The sequence below is a fragment of the Micropterus salmoides genome, unplaced genomic scaffold (assembly GCF_014851395.1).
Source record: "Micropterus salmoides isolate LMB-PRFRI ecotype aquatic unplaced genomic scaffold, ASM1485139v1 Ms_hic_scaffold_1, whole genome shotgun sequence".
In the NCBI taxonomy this organism is placed as follows: domain Eukaryota; kingdom Metazoa; phylum Chordata; class Actinopteri; order Centrarchiformes; family Centrarchidae; genus Micropterus; species Micropterus salmoides.
Genome location: NW_024040040.1, coordinates 26,942,699 through 26,969,405, shown reverse-complemented (window position 1 = coordinate 26,969,405; position 26,707 = coordinate 26,942,699). Strand labels below are relative to the sequence as shown.

The following is a 26,707-nucleotide window of genomic DNA, read 5'->3' as shown; positions in this document are numbered from 1 at the left end:
GTCTCTAGCTTGCTACCCTCTTTCTGGTTAGTAATATGCTGCAAAGAGCGTTCACTGGGACTTTAACTTGCTATGTGACACATACTCCGCATCACGTTAGCCTGCTAGCTGTTAGCTACGGCCATACCGCTGTTGAACTAACACGCTGTGTTTGGACATTTTTGTGTTTCTCTGTAACTTAAGAATACAGACACCGTCACGACTGTCAGGGTCTGGGAGTTTTTCGTGTGATAGGTGATGACTTTAGTCTTCATAGTTTAGAATTGTGGCATATAGCGGGTTTGCCCCACTACGGTTAAACAGCTGGATGTCAAAATATTAGAAACAGTTTCTTCAGCACTTCCTCTTCCAAACAGTTTAACAGTGTGCCAAACTCCATTCAGAATATACCAATTTAATCCTGCGTAGTACTATCGATGTCTTAAGCGAGTCATTTTACTCTTCTGGTGCATTTGGCATATACATTTCTGATCGGCACATCATTTTACTAAAAGTCGACTATGAAAATAGCTGTGCAGTGATAGTTGTGTGGAAGAAGACAGCAGTTGATTTTTATTTTATATATATATTATTTATTTATTTATTTAAGAAAACCTGTTAGATGTCATTCATTAATGCCGAATAACGGGACTCTCCTAAATCTGCACGGAAGAATCTTGAGTCATGTGTAATGGGGTGTTTATGCTTACCCATAAGCTCTACAGTATTGAATTACCCGGCTAGATTTGTGAATTGGATTTGACGTTTATAGCTCCTCATTAGAGGAAGCCACTGATACCAGTCACCACCGCCGCTACCATTCATGCTTGCTGTTGTTAACGATGAGATTTTTATTTTGCAGCGGAACTGTTAGTGTTTCCATTGGGCAGCGTATTGCAAATTAAAAGGCTTTTCTCATAGGTAGTGGATGGGTTTTTTCTTACTGACTGGCAGACTCATGCGTTTCCTTTGTGTGACATTCCTTTGTGTAGAGCGAGAGGGAGAGAGAGAGCCACATCATGAGTGTAGGGGCATGATTTTCAAACGGCATATATAAAGATCTCATCAGAACCTCCCCATGCCAAAAGCAGGGTGTTGTCCTTATATTTACCCCATCCCTGCCTCCAATGCAGGCTGGTTATTAAATTGATATGTTGGCTCAGGGACACACAAGAAGGGAGGGAATTCCATTCTCTTTGTCCAGCAATAGGATTGTCATGGCGTGGGTCCATGGCCAGAGCCGCATCATTTACATCAGAATAGAATTCAGTATTTTAGATGCAGATAATATGACCCACAGATTAGAAAAAGGAACGGGTGCACCAGCGCACATTTCAGAGGTTCTGTGAGTGACATGAATATCAAGGCTGTATATTAGATTTTATATACATTCACAAAATGATGGCTATGATTTAACCAGAGAGCACCTTCATTGACATCTAATCATGTCCTGTTTCTGTTGAGTGTTCAGGACCACACCCCTGCAGCACACACACTTGTATTAGAGGCATTCACGTACAGCAGTGTACTACACAAACAAAAGCATCTTTACCCATCCAAGTGCTGGCAGTGGGCTGAATTAGGTGGTGTCACTATTACTCTCCTCATTCTTCCAGCCGCAGTCATCCTCCCATCTAATAGGCTCTGTTCTCATGCTCTGTCACTTGTTTCTCCCCCTCAGCCCTCCAGTTTAATTTGTCTGCTCTGAGTCTTGTGCTTCTCCCCCTGCACCCTTTTTAGGCGTAGTAAGTAAATGGGCCATATTTAGCTGGAGTGGCTGGTATAAAGGGTGAGTGTCGTGTCAGCACTCTGAGTCAGATGCAAGCCACTGTCAAGGGAGACTCCAAATCAATCCTGACTGTCCCTGACAACAGAGGACATGGGGGATCCGTTTAGGATGTTATCTCAGCTGTTCTTTCTTCAGGGTTGTTACTAGGCTTCGGCGGTATCACAGTATTATGGTAAATCCCGACAGTATGGCCTCCAGCACAGTCAAATATACAGGCATTCCTCTTTCTGTTTAACTGATACGGAGATGCTATATTGAGCTGATGTGTTGTAGTGTACACCCTCAACGTGGGCAGGCGATGTCACTGAAACTGTCTGACATCATCTACAACACGATAACCCCGTTAACTTTTCCAGCAGCTGGTAAACAACATAAAAGCAATGGCAGATCCCTTAATCATGTCATGCGTGAGTGTTGCATAGTTTCACCAGAAGGTGCTCTGCAACTCCCTGTTCAAAACAGTGCTACACATCCACCACAAAGCAAAGCAGTCAGCCAAGCGGAGTCTTCTGGAGCATGCAGAAAAAACAACGGAGTGTAACTGTTACCGGTGAGTTGGTCATTTTTTACGTGAAATACATGACTTAAATAATAAAAATAGGCCTCATCACTTCTCCTCTCCTGAAAGCATTCATGAATCATGCTCACTAACCCTCGCGTTTTTAACTGGTTTTCCTCCCAGGTCACAGCAGTATGTTTAATGTTACAGTAGGTGAGTAGTGGAGGCTAGGCTACTGACAGACGTGATTGTAGATGTCGAGCTGCAGCTAACGATTTTACTCAAAGCTTCTACAGATTAATTTATCGCTGAATCGTTTAAGAAATATGTTTGCTTGACGGCGGCGCCCCCCCGCCCCAGTAATGGGAACAGCTGTTTAACTTAAGTCATGACTGTTATGGTGAGTGGATAGTGCCAAAGCAAGGATTATCAAGAGAAGGACAAGGAGCAGAATACCCTGCTGTGGCAGCCAGACCGTGTGGATTTTTAAATGGGAGTGATTTGGACTGTAGACGGGAGAACGGAGGGGACTTGGCGGCGCGTGCATGGAATGAACATCTTCTGGCGGCAACGTTATGGCGGCGTATATTAAAATTAATATATGCTGACTGTGACGTTGCAATCCCAAAACATTCCAAAATATTTTTTTTCGGCATGTAAATTGTCTCCTTTTCAATTTAATCGCCATTGGCCCCCCAGAACCCATACTGGTCGGGCTCTGTTCAGAATTAATAAATATACAAGAGAACAGCTCTTGCTCAGGCGGGCCTTAGGCCACTCCACTCTGCAGCAGCGCGAGCAGGGAACACTTGTAGTGCTTATGTGCTCTGACATAGGGCTGTGCGATATGACGATATCTATCATTTGACAATAGAAAAACGTCTATTTTTAACAATTATGGTCTATCATTTATTTATAATTGTGTTGCAAATTCCACACTTTACCGTAATATTTTGGTGAGGGAACAATGCTTTGCACCACAGTGAAGTTAATTTGAAGTTGGAATTCGACATCTATCGAATGTCCAACGTAAAACTAATATTCAACTTGAAACTAACTTCACTGTGGTCCGTTCTTATTATAATTGAAGGGAACCGCATGATGTCCCCAGAGACGCCCCTCTGGGACAGAAACTCCTTTCACTTTAGCTATGAAGGGGAAGATGAGCAAGGAGGAAGTGATGAGCTTTATGGTGGAGGGGTTACATCTCTTTGCTACCGTTGAGTTTGATGTTAAATGTATTATTGATATCTGCTCATTCACAGCAATATTCATGGACTTGATCCTCCTTTGATATTTTTACCCGAGTCAGAAACAGCTGACGGATCATTGATCATTCCTTGCTTAGAATATTGGAATCAGAACTGAGATTCATTTAAAACCGTATTCAATAATCATAATTGGAATCGATAAAATTGAAATGACATCCCTAACCGCCCTAACGACCAGACATGAGACTTCAAATAGGCTGAAAAATCTCTGCAGGCTGTCACTGCCTTCTGCCATGTTGCATGCTGCGCCTGCGTCTGGGAGACTGTTGCTAACTTTGGGTGATTCTGAACAGTACTCACTGTCAGTTTAAGGGTTAGTAAGTGCAGCAACTTAACAACACAGTTTAATGATATTAAAATTTGAAACAACAGTATCATTTGTGATTATTACTACTATTTATTCGTTATCCTTCTGTCACATACTGTACATATTTCCACACTATTTTTATATTTCTATATCATTATTTCTATTTCTTTAATACCTTGTTTAGCAACGTAAGCAACTGTAACAAAACACATTTCCCCTCAGGGATCAAATGAAATATTTCCGATTATGTTCCAGATATAAGACTGAGACATTAATGTGCATGTAAACATACTTGTGTGTCATTATGGAGATACTGTCCAACAGCTCCATACTAGTCTGCACACTGGTGTTTTGAAGCATTCTTAATTTTGTCATATTCCACTACCACTCAAAGGAAGGTTAGAATAGTTGAAGCGTCCTCTGGGGACAGCCAGTCATTGAAATTTGAAATGGAGGCTTTAAAATTTACTGAATTCTCTAGGGATGTCGGTGTACTCTGAATTTTTATTTTTTCTAATTTATTGGGACATATATTGTACTAAATGTGCTCTGTAGTTGAAACCAGTGTTCACTCCTAGAAAAACACCAACAAATAAGGAAGGAATATTTTTCAGTTAGGCAGCAGTCATGGGATTTTTCATGCAGGCCACTGTGGGACTTCTGCTTCCTCTTTTCTGGAGGGTTTAAAAGAGATATTGTGGTGTTTTTTGCCTTGGTAATGTAAAAATTACATGGAGACTGCAGAAAGTCAATGTTTTGCACTTCCTGTTTTTGTTCTAGTCCCCCATCTCCAGCTGCTGGGGACTGTGTCCGTTCTGTGTTTCTGTGACATGCTTGTGTAGCGTTGTTTTTCTGGGTGCAGAGTGCTGCCACTGTCAATACTAGCAGTAGAAGAATGCCAGGCATGCGGGTGACCCTGGACGCCTGTTGTCCCGGCCTAAGGATCCAAGACTAATTTGAGAGGTTGCAGCCATGCCAGTGACCATCGGATTCAAAGGCACCAATGCGTTAATGAATGGCCCCCCACTCTGCTCTCCTTCATAGGGGAGCCGGGGAATCACAAGCTCTGATTCTATGTTTATGAGAGCTGAAAGTTTTGCTTGTTCATGTCAGATTGGGACAAGAATTGGAACGAATTCCAAGTTAGTTAATCTCTGTAGACTCTGGAGCTCAGTTCCAGCTCAGCTTCTACTCTTTCTACCTACAGATGTTATAGATACCTCCACACTACTACACTGCTGACAATAATTAAATGAATATTATTAAGAATGGCACACCCGGTCTACCACAAGTTAGACTTTGTGCACTGTTTGTCCAAAGACCTGGACAGACCTGCATCTCAAACATGAAGCCTCCGCCCTAACCTCCTTCGACCAAGACAGAGCACACCATATTGCCTTGCCTGATCTCGTTTGCTTCTTCCAAAGAAATGCAGCGACTTTCTCAGAATGCCATTGGCCCCCTTTACACCAGGCATTAAAATGTGTTTTGGGGGATCAGATTGCAATCAAATAGCGCTTGACCTCATGAAAGTACAGGTGGAAATGCACCAAAGATGCAGTGAGGACGGACTGTGATCTGATTGACCAAACCACCTCTGGAGGTGGTCAGGGATGAATTGTGACCATATTGAACAAAAGTGTAAATGAAAAGTGTCCACATACAACAACTACATGAAATAAAGAATAAATGACCAATAATGTCTGAATATTTTATTACTCTTGCAAGGAGATCACACTGGACACAGAGGCAGTGCCTTCTGTCAAGAGTATGACGCACTACTGTATCAGTGCAAGCGTCTTCTACAAAAGCAGAACAGAGGTCACAGCTGTTTCAGACAGGATGTGGAACTCGTGTAGACACACAAAGAACTCTCACCTGCCGGTGACCTGACCTTTGACAGGTGTATGTCAACGGTTGGAACGCTGTGCACAAACAAGTCATACATTTGTGTTACCGGGATAGGAAAATAAATGACTAGAGACATAGAGGTCTCAGCTAGGTCAGAAACAGAACCACGCTAAGATCAGTTAGTTGTGTGAGGGTTTAGACGTGGGTCATGTTACAGACCTGGCTGAGAAATGCGTGACATTTAAACATCAAATTATGATTTTATAGAGCCGCAAGTACACATTATATAAGAACAACAAATCTTAATAGGTGACAAACGGATATTTTGCTGCACTAAATTTCCTGTCAACAGCTGTCCAGAGATGTTGCTGTTTATGAAGTGAAGACACACATTTCAAGCAACAATTGCCATGGACCAAACAAGAAAAGCAAACTTTTTGGAAGACGACATTGCTGCGATGGTAGAAGAGACTGAAGCCAGACAACACGTATTATTCAGTGGACTAAATAGTGGGTTTACACCAAGCCGAACACGTAAATTCATAAAGCTAACGCAAAGTCCATCAAAGTAAGGTTCTAGAAATACTATTTTTATGTGGTTTTCTGGTATTACTGTACACCAGTTTTGCACCAAGGCCTGCCCTTCACTTGGCCTCTGATTGGCTAACCCTAACATTAACTAACAGAGGCAACGAGTACTAGCCAGTTTTCTGTGTAAGTCATATTTGAGATCAAGCTTGATCTTAAGTCCTTTTCATAATGAGACCCAGGCGTGTTGTGGACGTAGAATGCGGGGCCAGGCGCCGGAGCAGCCAACCAGACTGAGCTGTGAGTCAGCTGCTTTAAACTCTCCTTTCTGGCCTCCATTAACTTCCTCCGGTGCTCTCCACCCCCACCTCTTCCACTGCCCCTGCTTCACTCCTTCAGGAGGGTTTCTCTCTGTTTGTGTGTGTGTGTGTGTGTGTGTGTGTGTGTGTCTCCGCCTTGGATGTGACGTAGTCATTTCAGAGACCGCCCTTCAGTTGGGACTGTCCAGCATATTTTATGTTGAGTAGATGGCGAAAGAAGTACTAGGTGGTTTTCAGGTGAAATGGGATTTGTCAGGGCCCGTGCACATATTTTTAGGAAGATGAAAACAGCGATGTCCATATGGTAAGGGTATGACTCTGGGCTACAATGCAACTATAAAATATTTATAGATTTCTATACATTTTTTTTTTTTTTCTCACTGACTGCTTACTAATATTAAAAAATCGCATTTGTAAGGATCAATAAATAAAATAAACCTATTACTTCCATCACTGGTTTAGTTTTATATCAGTCCATCCTCAAATACTGGCATGTTGTCAGTAAGAAATAAAATAAATCAGTAATGCTCCATCATAAGATTCTGACCTGTTGATAATTCCTGATCTGCAGACCCAGGAAAGCAGTGTTCTTTAAGACACAAAGGAACAGAAAGAAGGAAAGATCAGAGAAAGTACATATGAACAGGTGTTAACCAAGCCCTCTGTGGTGCCGTAACGATGAGTCGGAGTATCCTTTCTGCTGTAGTGGATTAGCCAGACGTGGAAGCAGAGCCTCATTGCAACAACAGACAGCCTTGCCCTGTCTAGCTGACATACTGTCATCTGTGTGAGGAAGAGGACTTTTGGAAGATGACGATGGTGATTATTTAGTTTGGACTCCTTGATCAAGGGCTCATCCTTGAACTCTGTAAATTTGTGTGTGGATGCGGTGCCTGGGTTGGAGCAGCTGGCAGGGTGCAGGCTGACTAACCTTTAGGTCAAGCTGCTGCATATTTATAAGCTCAGCAACTCAGACAGATGTACCCCTCCTCTCCCGTACTCAGTCTGTATGGCCATCCACACCTTCTTCTTTGTTTAGCTGGAACAAAAAGCTGCCTCAGCTTTATTTCCTCTTTTGTGGTAAAACAAACAGGTTGCACGGTGCACACATTGTTTTCATGAGGATGTGTTGCAGTTGATGCAGCTGTCAGCAGAGACTGTCTCCAAATATTTTGCAAATGCAACACAGTAAAAACAGCTATGACATAGTGTGCTAAGGCCAATTTCTCCATTTTCAGCACATAATTTTTGCATCATTGATAACCTGTATTATTTAGAAAATCAATTTGCAGACATACACACATCGATAGAAATAGTAATTTCTCTATATCAAAGTAGTACTGCTGTCATGTCCTGTCTTTCTGAAACTCAAGTTAATGCAGATTTTGTGTGTGGCATGTTGCTTTACTTCTGACAGGCATTTCTTGCTACCTCTCCACTCTAAGCTTCCTGTTCAAAACTGGGTTCACTCGGGTCTGGGGCAGTGAGCTCCTTTGCCCAACACACACATGCATAAAGAGAACACATGTGGTATGGACAAAAGCTTACCTTAATGGGGCTGGATGGATATATGGGGGTGGGTGGATAGTGCGGGTGGGGCCATGACCTATGGAAATGACTGTGGGAGCTGAAAGGGCCCACTGAATAAGGGGGAGTCAAGTCAGACAGACAGGAAGATTGACGGAATGGAGTGGGGGTAGGGCAACATGTGGACAGGAACATGTAGACCCATTGATGTGTGTTGGTATATTATAGCTTTCCTTCTGACCTTGAGCGTAAGCGAAATTATGTTAAACATAAATGTGTTGTGATATTTCTGTGTAGCCTGCTGGGTCACACTGTTGTATACTTTGGGTAAATGAAGTAGTTGCATCGGCGAGATAAGTTTATACTTGCTTATACTTTTTTTTTTTTTTTAAGTTTTGCTTAATCCTGTTTACCCCAGGGACATTAAAATAGAAAATAACAACAACAGGGTTTATAAGCATAATGCCACATTGGAGAGCAAAGAGATTGTGTTTGCCATGGTGGTAAAGGTAATTAATTTAGCGCATGACTGGGGTGAGAAGAGAAGTGTTGTCCATGTGACTGCACATACGACTAATAGCACTCCTTGGGTGAATTAGATGAGGAGCTGCAATTTTTACTAAATGATTATGTTTTTGTCATTAAGACCTTCATCCTGGATACTCTGCAAATGATGCACATAGGATACAGTCCATCAGTGAAACACAAGGGCCCAGTGTCCCACAGCAATTATTTGACCACCACTTTCAAGCTGGATGTTCTCTTTCATTTGCCCAGTCGGGCACGTGGGTCAGAAATGTACTTGTCTCTATCCAAATGTATTGGTGGTTATCAAATAACAACAAGATTAAAGTTAATTGTTCTGTTTAATCTTTATAAATAATAAAGTCAATGAATCAGAACAAGGACACCGTGTGTCAGAGATCCAAAGTAACAAAGATTCTTACAGCCTTTTACTGCCATTTCTTTGGGAGTAGAGATGGTTATTGATGGTTTTATGATTGATTTTATCGAATGGGCTTCTAATTCGTTTGGTTCTCCATCGATGCTCTTGGTTCTCATTACTAAATAATTGGTGTTGGGCTAATCTGTGGCAAAGGGCCCCTCTTCTTAGTTAGGCCACTTATTCTTGGACCAGAAATGTTCTGAATTCCATTGTGGTTAATTTCTCTCTGTACCAAAGTTCTGATAATACAGTGATGCATTTGAAAAAGTCTGGCTTACGTGGGTAAATTGTTTCTGTTGAAACGTGTGTTCATACTGAACAATCTTTTGTATCAGTAAAGCTGTATGCACATATTTAAGAGTATTGGAGCTGCGTGGGTATTGAAAACCTTGGCTCTACCACTGTGCTTTTTGTGTAGTGATGGGGCTTTGCACAGAAAGAATTATTACAGACAGTCAAAGTCGACCAATCGATGGTATGTTGAATAAACATGATGAAATACTTTCATAATTGGCCTCACAGATTGCTTTTATTTCTATGTTTGGAGAGACGTGTCTGAAGTTCTGTCTTTTATCTGCTTGTGTTTTTATATTTAAAAAAAAAAAAAACCAAAATCTGCCAGTTTGTTATTTGTCCTTATTGGCAAAGACTTACTTGACAGTAGCTTCATATACAGGGGAGACGTGTTCCTCAAAAGGTTTGTCAAGTTCAGAGGCATTCTGGTTACAGATGAAGCGAGGCTGAGATGTGAGCTGGGTGACTCAGGTGGGACTGTTGTTTAATTCAGGACGGCGTTTGAAATGTCTAACAGCGCTGCTCTTACAGATCTCAGGAAAGCAAAGCACTGAACATTTTGATTCTCATTGAAAGTGCCTCATGTCAAACTTTTTAAATTTGTGGAGCCTCGAACAGGCCTTTGTTCCACACTCACACAGAGGAACATGTGAGTACTTGAAAATGTACAGTGTTCATTTGAAATGATATTGCCTTATCCAGAGTGGTTGCAGACTGGTAAAACTGGGAAGGGGGCCCCTATTAAAACTCCCCCTGAGTCTTACGCCCCATCCACACTACTACGTTTTCGTTTTAAGACGTAGGCGTAGGCGAATCCGAAGGCTAGTGTTTTAGTGTGCACAGGTGAAAGCGGAGGATGCAGTCTACGCTCACATTTGGCTTCCTGATTGGGTCTCCTCAGTCATGCAAAGCAAAAACAGAATGCTACTGACACTGTTTTTGTTTACAGGGAAAGAGAATACAATACAACACAAACTTAGAGTATATTACTGTCAATGTTTCCCCTACATTGATTTATCTATGGTGGCCCACCACGATATCAACACTGACCACCACGTATTATTTCTTTGCTGCCACAATATGCTCGAATGTTAACGAAATGAACTGAGCTCATCCAAAGTCAACTGCTCCCGATCAGAGCAGCATCTGGTGTGACTCCGGGTGTTTACTCCTGCAGAGCTCAGCAGTCTGTCAACATTAGAGTTCCTGCAATATCTAAACCCTAAACTAACTCCCACGCCGTCCTGCATTCGCTCTGCTGAGGCTCTGCTTCAGACATCCCTACACCGTATGCCTGGCAGCAGAATAATAGGCTCTTAGAGTACAGTCCCAGCTTCCAGTAGATTGGTAGTACTGGAGGAGCCCACACGCTCACTGGAGTGTGCAGGCTTCATTTTGTTTCATTGACAGTGTCTGCTCTGCTGACTTTCTCGGACATCAGCAGTACGTTTTATAAAGTCGCCGAAAAGACACAGAACTTGTCTTTTGGATTTTTCCAAGTTCACAGCAGCAGGTGTGCTGCATGCAGAGGAGGCTTGTTAATGACTGTAGAGCCAAAGTCTTCAATACCCTTAAATGTATTCATACAGCTAAGTTAAATATCCACTTGTCTTCTAAAATCATACCAGATAACACCTCTGTGTTTTTTCTGTGTTCTCAAGTAAAGTCTATATGTTGGAAACTGACATATTTATAAGTAAGTGAGGAAGGTGAATGGACCTGGTAAGGAAAAATGAAAATGTCTGCTACTTGATTCAGCTATTGTACTATACTATGAAACAGTTACCATAGCCCTGATCCATCTGAATTCTATTCCGAAAACAAGCATTTCAAAAGTCGTTTGCTTATCGTCAGACTGCAGACAGCCATGACAAAGCATGAATTCAGACATTAAACACTAGCATCATGATGTAGTTATTTCAGCGTCCTTTTGACCTATAATTAAATTGCAAGAAAACCTGTTTTGGTTCATACCGCTGCTGACTTGCAGCATTTCTACCTGTACTCTGGAGTAATGCAGTTTACCAAGCATTCTGTGGATCTGACTCAACCTAAGAACTAATCATAAAAACATACAATTTCTTGTATATGATGATTAAAACTCTGGCAAAACATAGCGATGGCAACAGAAGCTCACAGCAGAGTTTGGATGAATGGACCTTGATGGTTTGGCCCTCGGTTTTCCACTGCAGCACTTCACCCTCTTCTCCTCTTTATGCTGCAGACAGCCTGTGCACAGAGTGCTAGATAATTCAATTACTGCCTTGGACATTTCAAGGCTGTGTGTGTGTGTGTGTGTGTGTGTGTGTGTGTGTGTGTGTGTGTGTGTGTGTGTGTGTGTGTGTGTGTGTGTGTGTGTGTGTGTGTGTGTGTGTGTGTGTGTGTGTGTGTGTGTGTGGTGTGTGTGTGTGTGTGTTGTGTGTGTGTGTGTGTGGTGTGTGTGTGTGGTGTGTGTGTGTGTGTGTGTGTGTGTGTGTGTGTGTGTGTGTGTGTGTGTGTTTGCCCAGCTTTGTGTGACTTTATGGTTTTTGCGTAGGGGTTGTAGAATTGAATTGCTATTGATTTGTGCAATGCGAAGCCATTGTCTTTTGCCGTTTCTCTTTCCCTCCTGCCCTCTGCTGTAAATCGATGTATTAGATTAAACTTTATCTTCTCTTTTCATTTGAAGCCTCTCCTGGGGTTTCCTCCATGCTGCGCTGTAGCCACTTAAAGCCTGGCCACAGCAATCTGCTTTCTTTCTCTCACACTTTCTTTCCCCTCGTCTTACTCCCAGCAGCGTTTAGAATAATAGCTTTAGCCCTAATCAGATTGTCCAGAATGGCATCAGGTTCATTTAGAGGAATTATAGATGTTCAGTGACTGCACACTACATGCCTCCCAGGACCTGTACAGACCTTGTGTTTTGGATCTGGATACATGCAGACTGAGTTTCAAATAAAGAGAGACAGGTTGTAGTTCACGCCAGGCCTTGGACTGTGTCTGAACTGCATCTGGCCTGGGTGCCTAAGAGCAGTGTTTCCCCTATATGCATTCAGGAGTGGCAGGGCGCCGCTGCTGAATCATGACCGCCGCTACTACAATTTCCCACGATCATTAAACTATGCGCTACAAATGTTTTCACTCGCACACTGTGCGAGCACGGTAACACTCAATGCTTGGATAGCCTCCTCTTATCGTTCTATACAAAACATCTACGTGACAGATGCTGTTATAAGAGAAGCGTAACTCCTGTAAGGAATTGGGAGGTATGTAGCGAGTGTTTGTTTTCCGAGCGGCAGAAAGTGACGGTGAACGCGAGCAAAGGAAAATATTCTGGCAGTAAATGTACTGTGTCTGTTACAGAGCTTCTCAAGACCAAGTCTGTCTGTCTGTTTCCCCAACTGCTGGAAAAGTGAAGCCTGATGGCGCTACTAACATCTCCCCTCCCCTTAAGACTGCGCAGCTGAGCAGGAACGCTTCTACAGTAGGCTGCATCTTTTGGCTGCTATGTAACTTAACATTAGCTCAATAGAAAGTAACTGGTAGCTGTATTTTTATATTACCTACTTTTCCAATGTTGAGAACATCAGGTACAAACTGAGAGTCAACTGGCATAGCCTTCAGCGCTGTCCTGTACAGACTGATTCAATTATTTTTCAGTTTTCAGATGAGTCTGAAAATGTGGTTGTTGAAAAAGAGAGTGCGATGGTGACTAATTAGGGCCTGAACACGACCGTGCGAGGTCCCTATTGAATTTGCTAAGAGTGTGTGTGTATGTGTATATATATATATATATATATATATATATATATATATATATATATATATATATATATATATATATATATATATATATATATATATATATATATATATATATATATATATATATATATATATATATATATATATATATATATATATATATATATATAAAAAATGCATTTCTTCTTCTTCGTTGCATGATTTAGAATAATAAGGTGAGAAATGGGTCTGTTCTGAGTTCATCCTGCACTGCAGCAGCTAATAAAGTCCATTTAATCCCAAAAACGCTTTTCTTTTAGGCAGGCTGGAGCAGAAAACAACTCACCTTTCTCAAGTTGTACAGTAATGTCACATGTGTATGAAGGTGGATCAAACAAGCTAATCTTAAATGTCAAAGTAGAGAGGAGCCTAGTAGGCCTATTTATTTTCATTCATTACACAATATGAATAAGCTATGCAGACAGTTGTAAAGAAAGAACATCTTTTTCTTCTGTTCTCTACTTGTTATAGTTACACAGTATTAGGGGTGTGGGCTGTATTAAAAGTATCCACTGTTCTCCCATGCTCTAACACACAGTAACGATGAAATGTGTGCTGTTCTCACATTCTTCCTCTGTATGTACACATAAACAACAAGGCAGGGAAATATAAAAGGAATTTATTTTATAGTTTGGGTACATTATTGTTCAGTGTACATGCTCACATCTGAAACAAACTTTACGTGCTTGATAACTCTCCCACCCCGCAGACATCTACACGCCAATACCGATTTATATTCATAGCGGCAAGTGCTATGTAGCTCCACACAGGGGACACAGGAAGTGACATATAACAACTTCATGCGGCGTCGGAACCGCGTAGGAAATTCACAGCCGCACCGGCAGAACTCCAGAATATGCAACTCGGCCGGCTCACACGCGGACGCGCTACAAGTGTGAGGGCCCGCCCAACGCTGCTTGCAGCTTTAATTTTCTGCTGTATTTTGTCACTATAGAAACCACCCTTCTACAGCAAAATGAAACACTTTGTTGTTTGGTGACATATTTCCCCTTTTCCACATGGTGTCTGGCCAACAGTTGCTCCCACGGCACAGTGCTGATGTGGTTCCAGCCCTCTCAAAGTCAAATTTTATTATCTCTTGTGGTTTTGTATTCAATATGCCTGTGCTCTCTGTTTCCTATCCACCTACTATTTGATGGCACACAACTGAATAAAACCACTCCTCAATTTTAAGCAGATATTTGTTTTGCTAGGATTTAGCATTGTCTTCATGATGCTTTCTTTTTCCCGCTCCCCTTAGCAGTAAATACATGTGAAGAACACTTTCATCATCATTTGATCTGATTCAACCATGGAGCCCTGTTGTATTACCAAAAAATACTTTAAATCCCTAAATGGTTTCATGATAAAAATATCCACATCATGTTGTAGTTTTAAATGTCCTCTTAAGCATTGGTACAACCAAATAGTTGCAGTTCTTATTCAAATTGCTAACTAGAGCATCTTGTTCTGCGTGGAGGCAACATATCGCCATGTTTTCTGGCCTTTACCTGAAAGAAGAACTTTAAGCCCAATGTCCAAGGGGGGGGGCTCCGATCGATCGGTCACTGATCGTAATCGGCTGATAATGGCTTTAACTAGTTTGATCGTTGGTCTCTAAAAAGGCTGATCAGAGACACAGAACCACGACACACCCGCTCATTGGACTGTTGAGCTCTCAGTAAGACAGAGCAACTGTGGTGGTGGTAGGTGGGCTCGGTAGCTGTGTATTCTAGGCTATTTCTAGTAAGAGGAGGTTATTCTAGGTCATTTTCCACCTTTAGTTTAGTGTTCATTTACTTGAATCTGCTCTTCTCCCCACACTCGCACACACCTAGCCTGCATCTCTGGCCGGCTTTCCCCGCCTCTTTCTGTCTCTCTCTCCCTGTAAGTGTGTATGCTGACTTTCTCTATAAGCAGTACGTTTCATAAAGTTGGAGTGTTTAATAAACTCACCCGTGATTCACTTTTCAAGTGCGCCGCAGGTGGATCGAAACTGAAACTTAAGGTTAGCGAGTGACATCTGCAGAGGTGCGTTCACTGTCTCTCAGTAATGTAACATTTCCTGTCCCTTAACGTAATACTAGATGACCTCTCTCGCGCGATATGAACAGAACCGTGTCTCAAAAATCGAGGTCTGAACCAAACCGTGGATTTTGTGTATCGTAATACCCCTCGTAACTATGAGTAATATCAATATACTAACAGTATAATGTGGAATTAACATTGTACTTTCATTTATTTTTAAATTTCCCTTATTTTCAAATCTCAATGATGACAGTTTTGACTCCTCTCTGTAGCCCACTCTCCCTCTCTTTGCTCCTCTCTCTACCCCCTAAAGCCCACAGAACCTGCCTGAGCTTTCCAGAACAAAAAGCAGCTACTTCAGAGTTTATCATCGACTCAGGATGCCTATGCTCCTTTATCTCCTAAATGTTTTGGCTACAGCCTTTTTTGTTGCAGTTTTTATAGTTGAAGTAAATTTATAAAGATGCTGTTTGTTCTGTTTTTGTAGTTTATTCCACAGGAAAGCTATATCTGTTAAGCTATAAGATGTTCGCAGTAACCAGGCAAAGGCTGCTATGGTTTAAGTCTGTAAGACAGAAGGAGTGGAATTTGTTGCCCATGTTTCCAGGCAATAAAATAAACATTTCATTCAGTATATGTATAGTATTCAGTATCATTTCATACTTTATCATTTGTTAATTTTAACACTTAATACATTGTTTTTAGGACTAATTAAATAAATATACAGTATACTGTAAAATGCTACATGATAAATAAAAGGCTTCAAATGGACCAAGTGATCGTATCGGCCGATACTGCTTTCAGCAATCGGTGATCGGCCCAAAAAACCCTGATCGGTGCACCCTTTAGTGTGTGTGCTTTCACTCCTGTCCCATCCCACTCTTTTAGTTTAATACCGTGTTTCAGTACTCATCCCTAAAGGGGCCTTTCTTTCTTATTCATTGCATATCAGGGAGTCTTTCACTTGTACTAAAATATAGGAACGCAAAAAAAAAATGTGGATAGGCCAGACGACATCTGGAGATGTAACTAGGGGTTAAGTAATCGTTAAGCATAATGCTTCAGCGATGCTTCTCAGCAGCAAGCAAAAACGAATAGCTGATACAGAGATCTTTAATGAAGATCACATCATCACCTTTCACTGGGAAGACATTCAAGTCACGTCTAGTAGCTTCACCAAAATAAACTACTGTAATGGGTCATGCATTATTTTTATTTTTTTATTATCTACAGGTGAAACTCGAAAAATTTGCATATATATTAGCATATGTACTCAGTACTTGGTTTGGGCCCCTTTTGCATGAATTACTGCCTCAGTGCAGCATGGCATGGGTGCTATCAGCCTGTGGCACTGCGGAGGTGTTATGGTAGACCAGGATGCTTCAATAGCGGCCTTCAGCTCTTCTGCATTGTTCGGTCTCATGTCTTTCATCTTTCTCTTGGCAATGCCCCATAGATTCTCTATGGGGTTCAGGTCAGGCCAGTTTGCTGGCCAGTAAAGCACAGTAATCCCATGGTCAATGAACCAGGTTTTGGTACTTTTGGCAGTGTGGGCAGGTGCCAAGTCCTGCTGGAAAATGAAGTCAGCATCTCCATAAAGCTCATCTGCTGAAGGAAGCATAAAGTGCTCTAAAATGTCCTGGTAGACGGCTGCGCTGACTCTGGACTTAATAAAGCACAGTGGACCAACACCAGCAGATGACATGGCTCCCCAAACCAACACAGACTGTGGAAACTTCCCACTGGACTTCTCAAGCATCTTGGATTGTGTGCCTCTCCATTCTTCCTCCAGACTCTGGGACCTTGGTTTCCAAATGAGATGCAAAATCTGCTCTCATCAGAAAAGAGGACTTTGGACCACTGAGAAACAGACCAGTTCTTTCTTTCTTTAAGACGCTTCTGACGTTGCTTGTTGTTCAGGAGCGGCTTGACAAGAGGAGTACAACATTTGAAGCCCATGTCCAGGACCCGTCAGAGTGTGGTGGCTCTTGATGCAGTAACTCCAGCCTCAGTCCACTCCTTGTGAAGCTCCCCCACACATTTGAATGGACTTTTCCTGACAATGCTCTCCAGGCTACGGTCATCCCTGCTGCTTGTGCACCTTTTTCTTCCACACTTTTCCCTTCCACTTAACTTTCTATTAATGTGCCTTGATACAGCACTTTGAGAACATCCAACTTCTTTTGAAAATACCTTTTGGAGGCTTTCCCTCCTTGTGGAGGTTGTCAATGATGGTTTTCTGCCCAACTGTCAGGTCAGCAGTCTTCCCCATGATTGTGAATTCCACTGAACCAGACTGAGAGACCAATTAAAGGCTCAGGAACCCTTTGCAGGTGTTTTGGATTAATTAGCTGATTAGAGTGTGACACTTTGAGCCTACAATACTGAACCTTTTCACAATATTCTAATTTTCTGAGATTTTGAATTTGGGGTTTTCATAAGCTGTAAGCCATAATCATCGAAATTATATCAAATAAAGGCTTGAAATATCTCTCTTTGCATGTAATGAGTGTATATATTAGTTTCACCTTTTAAGTAGAATTACTGAAATAAATGAACTTTTGCACGATATGCTAATTTTTCAAGTTTCACCTGTATAACACTATTTGATTCAGCGTTATAGTTAGGGGGGGAAATTAACACCCGCTAAGTGCCATTTTCCATTTGGCGCCTAAATGGTGGAATGCTACCTGCTATGTTTGTGGGTAAATGTTTTTGGTACAATATCGCCATATAATATCTTTTTGACTGTATGTAACAGCACATCAGCGTAGCTGTTTGTTGTGTGTTGCACTTAAATTGGAACCCGCTGTACCAAGGGATCTAAAATGTAATGCTGCATTTTCAACAGCTTTTGAATAGTTCTGCTGGCTTTCACAAGCTATGTGCATTGTAAGTACTGCTGTTTGATTACATCACTGCAGTGTATGTGTGCGACAATTATTTTTAGTAGTAGTGGCATATTCTCCCTTGCAGTTTACATGAAGAAATGTTCCATCGTTTCATTCGTGCACTTTACAGTGTAGAGCAGCCACATTAAGCAGTTTTCACAACTAAAAACATTACCGACTGTGCAGTACGACCCCATCGCACCAGTTTCAGCCTCTTTTCACAAGCTCCCTGTTTGTTTTAGGATTGATTATAAGATTACTTTTGACATGGCTCCAGATTAGCTTTTTGATCTTTTAACTCCTTTGAGATCTTTAGGCAGGGGTCTTTTGTCTAGCCTTGAAACTAAAGGGGGACAGAGCTTTTGCTGTTATGGCCTGAGTCTCTGAAACAAATGAAATCAGGCTGTCAGTGTCTTTATTTAAATCTCGTCTAAAAATGCGCTTTTATCGGAAAGCATATCCAGATTTTATCTGAGGTGCCTGTTTATTTTACTGTTTTTGTCTTGTTTGATCTTCTCTTATATTCTGCGTAGTTTAATGTTATATTTGATTATTTCTTTTTTTTTTTTCTTCTTTTTTAACCCCCCACTAAAAGCTGCAATTAATCTCGTATCTCCACACCTGCACCATGTACAGTAGCATTATCTATGGCTCCTCCTAGCATGTGAAGTTAACTGTCAGGCTTTGTGTCGTAGCCGCTGGCTAACTGAGTTACTTGGCACAGGACTGTTAGCTTTTGTTCAGTGTACATGTAATGTTACTGAGGTGTCCTTCTGTTAGTTATAGTTTTATTTGTTTCATGGTTAACATGAGGTTATTGTGTAACCATAGTTCCCAGCCACTGCTAAATTTATGTTATTAATGTTACGCTCCTCACAGACAGTCTTTGCATGCTAACTAACTACTTTCAATTTGGCATTGTTATCCGACAGATCACACACCACACACACTTTATGCTCCCCCTTCATTGTGCTAGCGTCACTCACTGAAATTAGGTAATTGGCTATTAGGACTGGAAAATAAAACAACAATAATTATCGCGATATAATTTTTTTTCAATAATATAACAAATATTCAATAAAGATTCAATAAATGTTTGTTATTCACTTGAATCAGACTTAATTTTTTTTTCTGAAGATGTTTACTTTGAGGAAAAAGGACTGGAAAAAAGCTTTTACTTCATTTTACTCGTGCATATTTCTTGACAAAGACTTTATCATAATTGATTTGAATGTTCTACCTCAGATTTGTGAAGTGATCCACTGTTTGGCCCCAAGTGTTGACCATAAAGAATATTTTAAACTACAATTAACCATCAGGTTTCTTCAATTTTCACTGAGGAGCCAAAATCAGCCTTTAAACTTGAAAGAAATAACGATTTGATACTTATGGTGATGATTATCGATATCAAAAGATATGAAACCTTTTATCGTGATTAAAATTTTTGACCATATCGTCCAGCCCCATTGGCTATCAATTTTCTCTTCATTATGAGTAGCGAAGTTAACACAAGTTAAATTCTATTATTAATTATTTAATATAACTACTGATGCCATTTAAACCCTAATTTCCAACAGTGCATTTCTAATTTACAGAACAGTGTACCATGATAGAAGATTTTGGTGATATCCTAATTGAAATATATCTCAGGCAACACAATAGATTGGACCCACTGTGGTGCTGGATCGGTAGCAGAAGAAATTTACTGACATTAATTCTTGACTGAATCAATTTCTGGGGAGTCAAAAGTCTAATTGCTGTCTGCAGACCTATGCTATAGACAGACACATTTAAAGTGCAACCCTTCACATTTAAAAACCCCTGTGGACATCTACCACAGCTGTAAGCCACATGCTTGTGCACTAAAGTCTAATTCACACTACACGATTTTTAGCCCGTGTTATCTTGACAGAACAGTTCCACTCAGTGAACTGAAACACGGCCAAACGTTCAGCTCAGCTCGCTAACGAGCACGGTCTTTCATGAAGGATAAGCCAGTGAGCTTGAAAATTGACCCTTCGCTAAGCCACGCCCCAAATATGCAGCTGGCCATTCACAGCGCAGTACAGGATTCACTCTAACTGAGGTCCGACACTTTCATGGCTGCGCTCCATTGACGCATTATGCAATAATGTAATAATATAATTTTCTAGCTTTTTTTTTTTGCCAGTGTTTTTCCAAGATATGGTCAAACACTGTTCCTGGGGCACTTGTAGTAATAATAACAGTCGATACCCAGAGAGGTTGAAAGGATAAGTAAGATTTATTCCCTTTCCAAAACCTAAAACAAATCCAGAAAAATATAGGCTGTGGATTGTTCCTAATGTTAGTTAGCTAACTTACTACTGAATGTAACATTTAAATAGACTTTCTGTTTTTGCTTTTTAATGAGTAGAGACCTACCCAGCTTTACAGGAACAGTGCTAATCCTTAATATTGTTGTCCTTTGTCTCAATCGTCAGGTGATACAAACGCATTATGCAAACCTTTCAGTCTGCTTCTTTCTGATCGCTTTTTTGTTTTTCTAGGCAAAGGGTAAATTTAGTAGGAGGAGGAGGATGATAATAATAATAATAACAAACTTTATATACAAATCTAAACAAAGTGCAATGTGCTTCACAGAGAGAAAGATGAAATGAAGTACCAGTGAAAGACTAAACAAAAATAAAAATAACAAGAAAGTGAAAACCAATAAACAGGCAACCCAGATAAAATCAGGATATGCTTTCCAAAAAAAGTGGCTTTTTAGAAAAGACAGCCTCAGATAGCCTAATTTAAGTCCCAGAGCCCTGGGAGCCCTAATGGAAAAAGCTCTGTCCCCTTTAGTTGTCAGCCTGGACTCTGAAGACCTGCCCGGAGATCTCAAACTATGAAAAGGTTCATAAGGAATTAAAAGGTCTAAAATGTAATCTGGAGTTCTGTATAGTCTGTAGTCATTTCAAGGTTTTTTGATTAAGAGAAGAGGCTGTTTCAGTAATCAATACAAGAGGAGATAAAAACATGTACAGCATTTTCTGCATCTCTGACATTTCAAGTAGATCTGAGGTGAAGAGGATTGGGCAAGCTAGGTGATAGGAATGAACACAGCCTCCAGATTCATGTCCTTTGCCCAGTAGCCATGAGCACCCACCAGAGGAGAGGAGGTAGAAAGAGAATGGGATGAGGGATGAGACAGGAGGGGGGGTGTTAGTAAGGAGTAAGCAGTGGGCGAGGAAGAGATGGGAGGCGTGGATGGAGGAATAAATGTGGTCGGCCCCTAACTGCTGACAGGCTTCTTTGTATGTTCCTCGGTTGCCTGGCTGCTACACAGCGAGCAATGTGCAATATATAACATGGCTGTAAAATGGTGTTTCATGGATCAATGTGGTGGGAATGTCAGGAGGCAGTGCTGGCTGGCTAAAAGGGACCAGCACAGACTGAACCTTCAGATAGTGCTGCAGTTAATTTGCATGTTGAGCGAAAAATTTGAGACTACAAAGAAATGCTGGTCCACATACCAATAAGTGACCGTTCAGAAACAGGTTCTGATGTTATGACTTTCTCCATGAATAAAAACACAGAATTAGTTCTGATTCCAGAACTTGATTTTTTTTTTTTTAAATCAATTGACTAATATGACTATATGACTGAACTTTTTAATCAGACACTCCAGTCTCTCTTCCAGCTTCTTCAGTGTAGAATTTGCTGCTTTTCTCTGTTTTGTCATTGTAAACTAGGGCCGAAACGATTCATCCATTAAATCGATTACTAAAATGCATCGACGCAAACTCTTTGCATCGTTGCATCATCAGGTGATGCAAACGCATTATGCAAACCTTTCAGTCTGCTTCTTTCTGATTGCATTTTTATTTTTCTAAAAATTAGACAATTTTTCTCACTAGTTATAGACAGTGGCAGCGCCGTGATAAATCCGACAGGTCCAACAGCTTACATTTACTCATTTGGCAGACGCTTTTATCCAAAGCGACTTACATTTGAGGAACAACATACAAGTATCAACAGAGCATCAAATACAGACTACATCTGACAATACATACTAGTAAGAGCAGCAATAAATACAAGTAAGAGCTCATAGTACATATCACATCAATGGGATAAATACCTAGGTTAAACAGTCCTGGCCCAGTTTAATATTGCGTCTCGGTGCCATCGTGAAAAAACATTGCTTTCTTATCCATCACGTGTGAAGTGAAACCAGATTTGACACTCGAGACATAACGTTACATTAGGGCTGGCCAATAAAACAATGATGGTAATCGCATTATAATTTTCAAGAATAACAATATAATGTTCAATATATCATCAAATATTTGCTTTAATTCATTTGAATCACAAACAAATGGCACTTAATTTTTCTGTTAAGATATTTTGTTGAAAAAAGATTAATAACAAATATGATTAATATTTGTTGAAAAAGATAATAGTTTTGAATGTTCTACCTCAGACTTGTGAAGTGATCCACTGTTTGGCATCATGTGTTTATCACATTCTGACCATAAAGAAAAGTTTAACCACAAAATTAACCATCTGGGTTTTTCAGTTTTCACTCAGGAGCAAAAATCTGCCTTTAAACTTGAAAGAAATAATGATTTGACATATATCCTGATAATTATCGATATTGAATGATATGAAATGTTTTTATCGTGATAACATTTTTTGCCATATCGCCCAGCCCTACGTTACATTATAGGACTCTCTGGTCTCGATAGCAGTATCAATAAGCTCAGAACTTTTTCGGGTTTTAAGAAATTTTGGAATCTGGTATTGACTCCTCTGGATCATCCAAATGGTCATTGGCAAACTGAAGACGGGCCTTGACATGTGCTGGTTTAAGCAGGGGAACCTTCCGTGCCATGCATGATTTCAAACCATGACGTCTTAGTGTATTACCAACAGTAACCTTGGAAACGGTGGTCCCAGCTCTTTTCAGGTCATTGACCAGCTCCTCCCGTGTAGTTCTGGGCTGATTTCTCACCTTTCTTAGGATCATTGAGACCCCACGAGGTGAGATCTTGCACGGAGCCCCAGTCCGAGGGAGATTGACAGTCATGTTTAGCTTCTTCCATTTTCTAATGATTGCTCCAACAGTGGACCTTTTTTCACCAAGCTGCTTGGCAATTTCCCCGTAGCCCTTTCCAGCCTTGTGGAGGTGTACAATTTGTCTCTAGTGTCTTTGGACAGCTCTTTGGTCTCGGCCATGTTAGTAGTCGGATTCTTACTGATTGTATGGGGTGGACAGGTGTCTTTATGCAGCTAACGACCTCAAACGGGTGCATCTAATTTAGGATAATAAATGGAGTGGAGGTGGACATTTTGAAGGCAGACTAACAGGTCTTTGAGAGTCAGAATTCTAGCTGATAGACAGGTGTTCAAATACTTATTTGCAGCTGTATCATACAAATAAATAGTTAATAATAGTTAATAGTTAAAATCATACATTGTGATTTCTGGATTTTTTTTTTTAGATTATGTCTCTCACAGTGGACATGCACCTACGATGACAATTTCAGACCCCTCCATGATTTCTAAGTGGGAGAACTTGCAAAATGGCAGGGTGTTCAAATACTTTTATTTTTTTATTTTCCTCACTGTATAATGCTAGCACAAATGAGGATTTAGGCAGGAATATGCATGGACCAAAGGGGAAAAGCAAACTTTTTGGAAGAGGACAGCGATGGTAGAGGAGATAGAAGCCAGACAACACACATTATTCAGTGGACTAAACATGTTGCTTGGTAGAGATAATTCCTATCACATTGTTCATAAAGCTAATACAAAATTCACCACAGGCTTAAGATGCTTGACATTCAAAGTTAATTTGGTGCAATGAATCGATGTAGTCAACAAAAATCGACCAAATTATTTGCCAACAAATTTCATTATCGACAAGTTAGTGACATCATTGATCTGAAGCATCTAAAGAGGAGGCCTGTTGGCTCTCTGGATGATGAAGACTTGTTTCTGTAGCTGGCTGAATGTTAAAGACTGTGACAGCCCATTCAACCTGCCTGCAGACGTCGTCCTTTGTCACAACCATGTGACAAAGTAGTAATGTTTTGTATGTATGTATATATATGTGTATATGTGTGTATATATATATATATATATATATATGTGTATATGTGTGTATATATATGTGTGTATATATATATATATATATATGTGTATATGTGTGTATATATATGTGTGTATATATATATATATATATATGTGTGTGTATATATATATATATGTGTGTATATATATATATGTGTGTATATATATATATATGTGTGTATATATATATATATATATGTGTGTATATATATATATGTGTGTATATATATATATATATATATATATATATATATATATATATATATATATATATATATATATATATATATATATATATATATATATACGGCTGGAGAATGTGATGCTGGAGTGTACACAAGTTTAGAAACACCAAACAATTTGATACTTTCTCAACTACAAATAAATTGTACAGCTTGTGTGTGTCCACTGTGGTATCGGTAGGAAAGTCCATTAAAAGACATCTGAATGAAGACTTCATCTTTGTTGTCTTTGTTAGCACAAGGGCTGAATGATGTTGAAAAGAATATCAAAGTGTGATTATTTTGACTGATATTGTGATATGATTTGTGACATTGGAATAAATTGTCACTTTTATATCATTATTCTAATTTTTGCTGATCAACATATTAAAATTATTATGGTGTAATTTCTGCAGGGAACTGCACCAAACAAAGATGTTTTCTTAAGTCTATAGAATATGATGTGTAGGCCAGGACATCCCTGCAGCCGGACAGTGTTTAATTTAAAATGGTGTTTTAACACACCTTTTACAAATATTGCACCTCCTGCGATTTGAAAATTGCAGTAGGCCATACTGTAGACTCTTATCAACCACTAAAGTTAAATGTGTGACCAGGTTTCTAGATGCTTGGCATGAGACAGGTGGAGGAGGGGAGCTGGACTGGTGAATCACAGGCTAATGACGAGACAACAGCTCAGATTCCATGCTTGCATAGATACCACACTATTGTCTCTCACTCACTCACTCACTCACTCACTCACTCACTCACTCACTCACGTACTGACAAGCTCTCACACCTCACTGTTGATAGTCAGAAACTAACTACAGCTCTACTCTGTCCTAACACCTCCACCCCCCAGAGAAACACACACACTCTTCATATTAAAGTAGGCCAGAGCAGCCTTGGGAGCAGCAAGACAGGCTATTGGTGCATGTTGTGTGTGTTTAGTCTGGCTGTCTGCCTGGCGTCACTCTAAGCAGCGCCTCAGATTAGTTGACCACATTCTGTCAGACAAGGCCAGGCTTGAGTGTCTGCCCACTCATACTTCCTCTATCATATGTGTGTGTGTGTGTGTGTGTGTGTCCCAGTGCTCATTTTAACAGTGGAACTGTCCTTATTACAACAGCGCCACACTACTTCAACAAGTGTCAAATCTTTTAGACTTAATTAGAAGCACACTGTCCTCAATACTGACGTTCTTCCACTTGATGTGGTTTTCTCTGGGATTTCTGAAAGTCCCAGATGATCCTCATTTGATACAGTGTGACTTATGAAAGCATGTATAATGTTAACCAGTAGTAATTTGATCAGTGATAATTTTGTTTGACTGTCACTGGTGTCCTGTAGTGAGAGCTGCTCCCACTGTTCCGTTCACACTGAAAATATCACTGCTTTTAAAATCATTTCACCTCCCTGTTGTGGTACATATCCATGTAAAAAGTTTTGGTTTTATTTGTCCAGGTGGAGTAATATTTCTGCCTCCACCCTGATACAAAGTAGGTGAGTCAAGTCTTGTTTGTGATCGGGCTGTTAAAAAAAAAAAATCAGACAAATAACTCACAAGCACTTAATACAAATGTATTTGGCCTAATCTTAAATTATATTGTGGAATGTAACAATTAATTATCAATCAACCTGTCAGCTAATAGTTATTGAATTTATAATGATATAAAACAAATGCAGCAAAATCCTCACATGCAACTTTCCATAGAAAGCTGTGGATTATGAAGAAATATTCTCCATGAAGACTGTTGAGCATCTGATTTTGTTTTTGGTTTTTTTGCGCACAACAAATGGAATTCCATTCAGAGATGGACATCTCAAAGATATCCAATGTCTGAAACTATGCTCATATCCAGGAACCACTAGAAACATGTCGCTGAAAATGAAGCGCACCCATGTGTATATCCACCTCTGCTAAACACGGCTTTTCTAAGCTAAAGCTGACTAACTACTAAACATATGCAGAAATAACAATATTACAGCAGTTTGTGTCTTTAACATATAATAGACGTGTAACTGGTGTGTTTATCCTGAACACTGATTATCAGTGCTTGTTTTCTCTTTAACTGTCTCTGGTGATGCTGCTTGTGCCTCTGAGAGGAAGAGTGCAGTCTTAATCAAATGTAGGTTGAGGGTGCATTATTAGCTGTTGTGTGTTGTTCAGTTGTTGCTGGTGTAGTTCTGTGACTGCAGCTGGGCATTTGAATCTCTGCAGGTGACTGCTTTTAATACATTTCCCCTGCTCGGACCAAGCCAGCTTCACTTGTTTTAACTTTATGATGAAGAAAAGTTTGTGGAGGAAAACGTGGTTCAATGGCAGAAGTGACTGTGTATGTTTTTGTTTTGTTTTCCTCTGCGTCTGCTGCTGACT

At 40.3% G+C, this 26,707-nt stretch overlaps 1 protein-coding gene across 1 annotated transcript in view; it reads left to right on the top strand.

Annotated features, from left to right (window-relative positions):
* tgfbr1b (transforming growth factor, beta receptor 1 b) overlaps positions 1–26,707 on the top strand; it is a 65,055-nt gene that overhangs the window by 831 nt on the left and 37,517 nt on the right. The window lies entirely within an intron of this gene.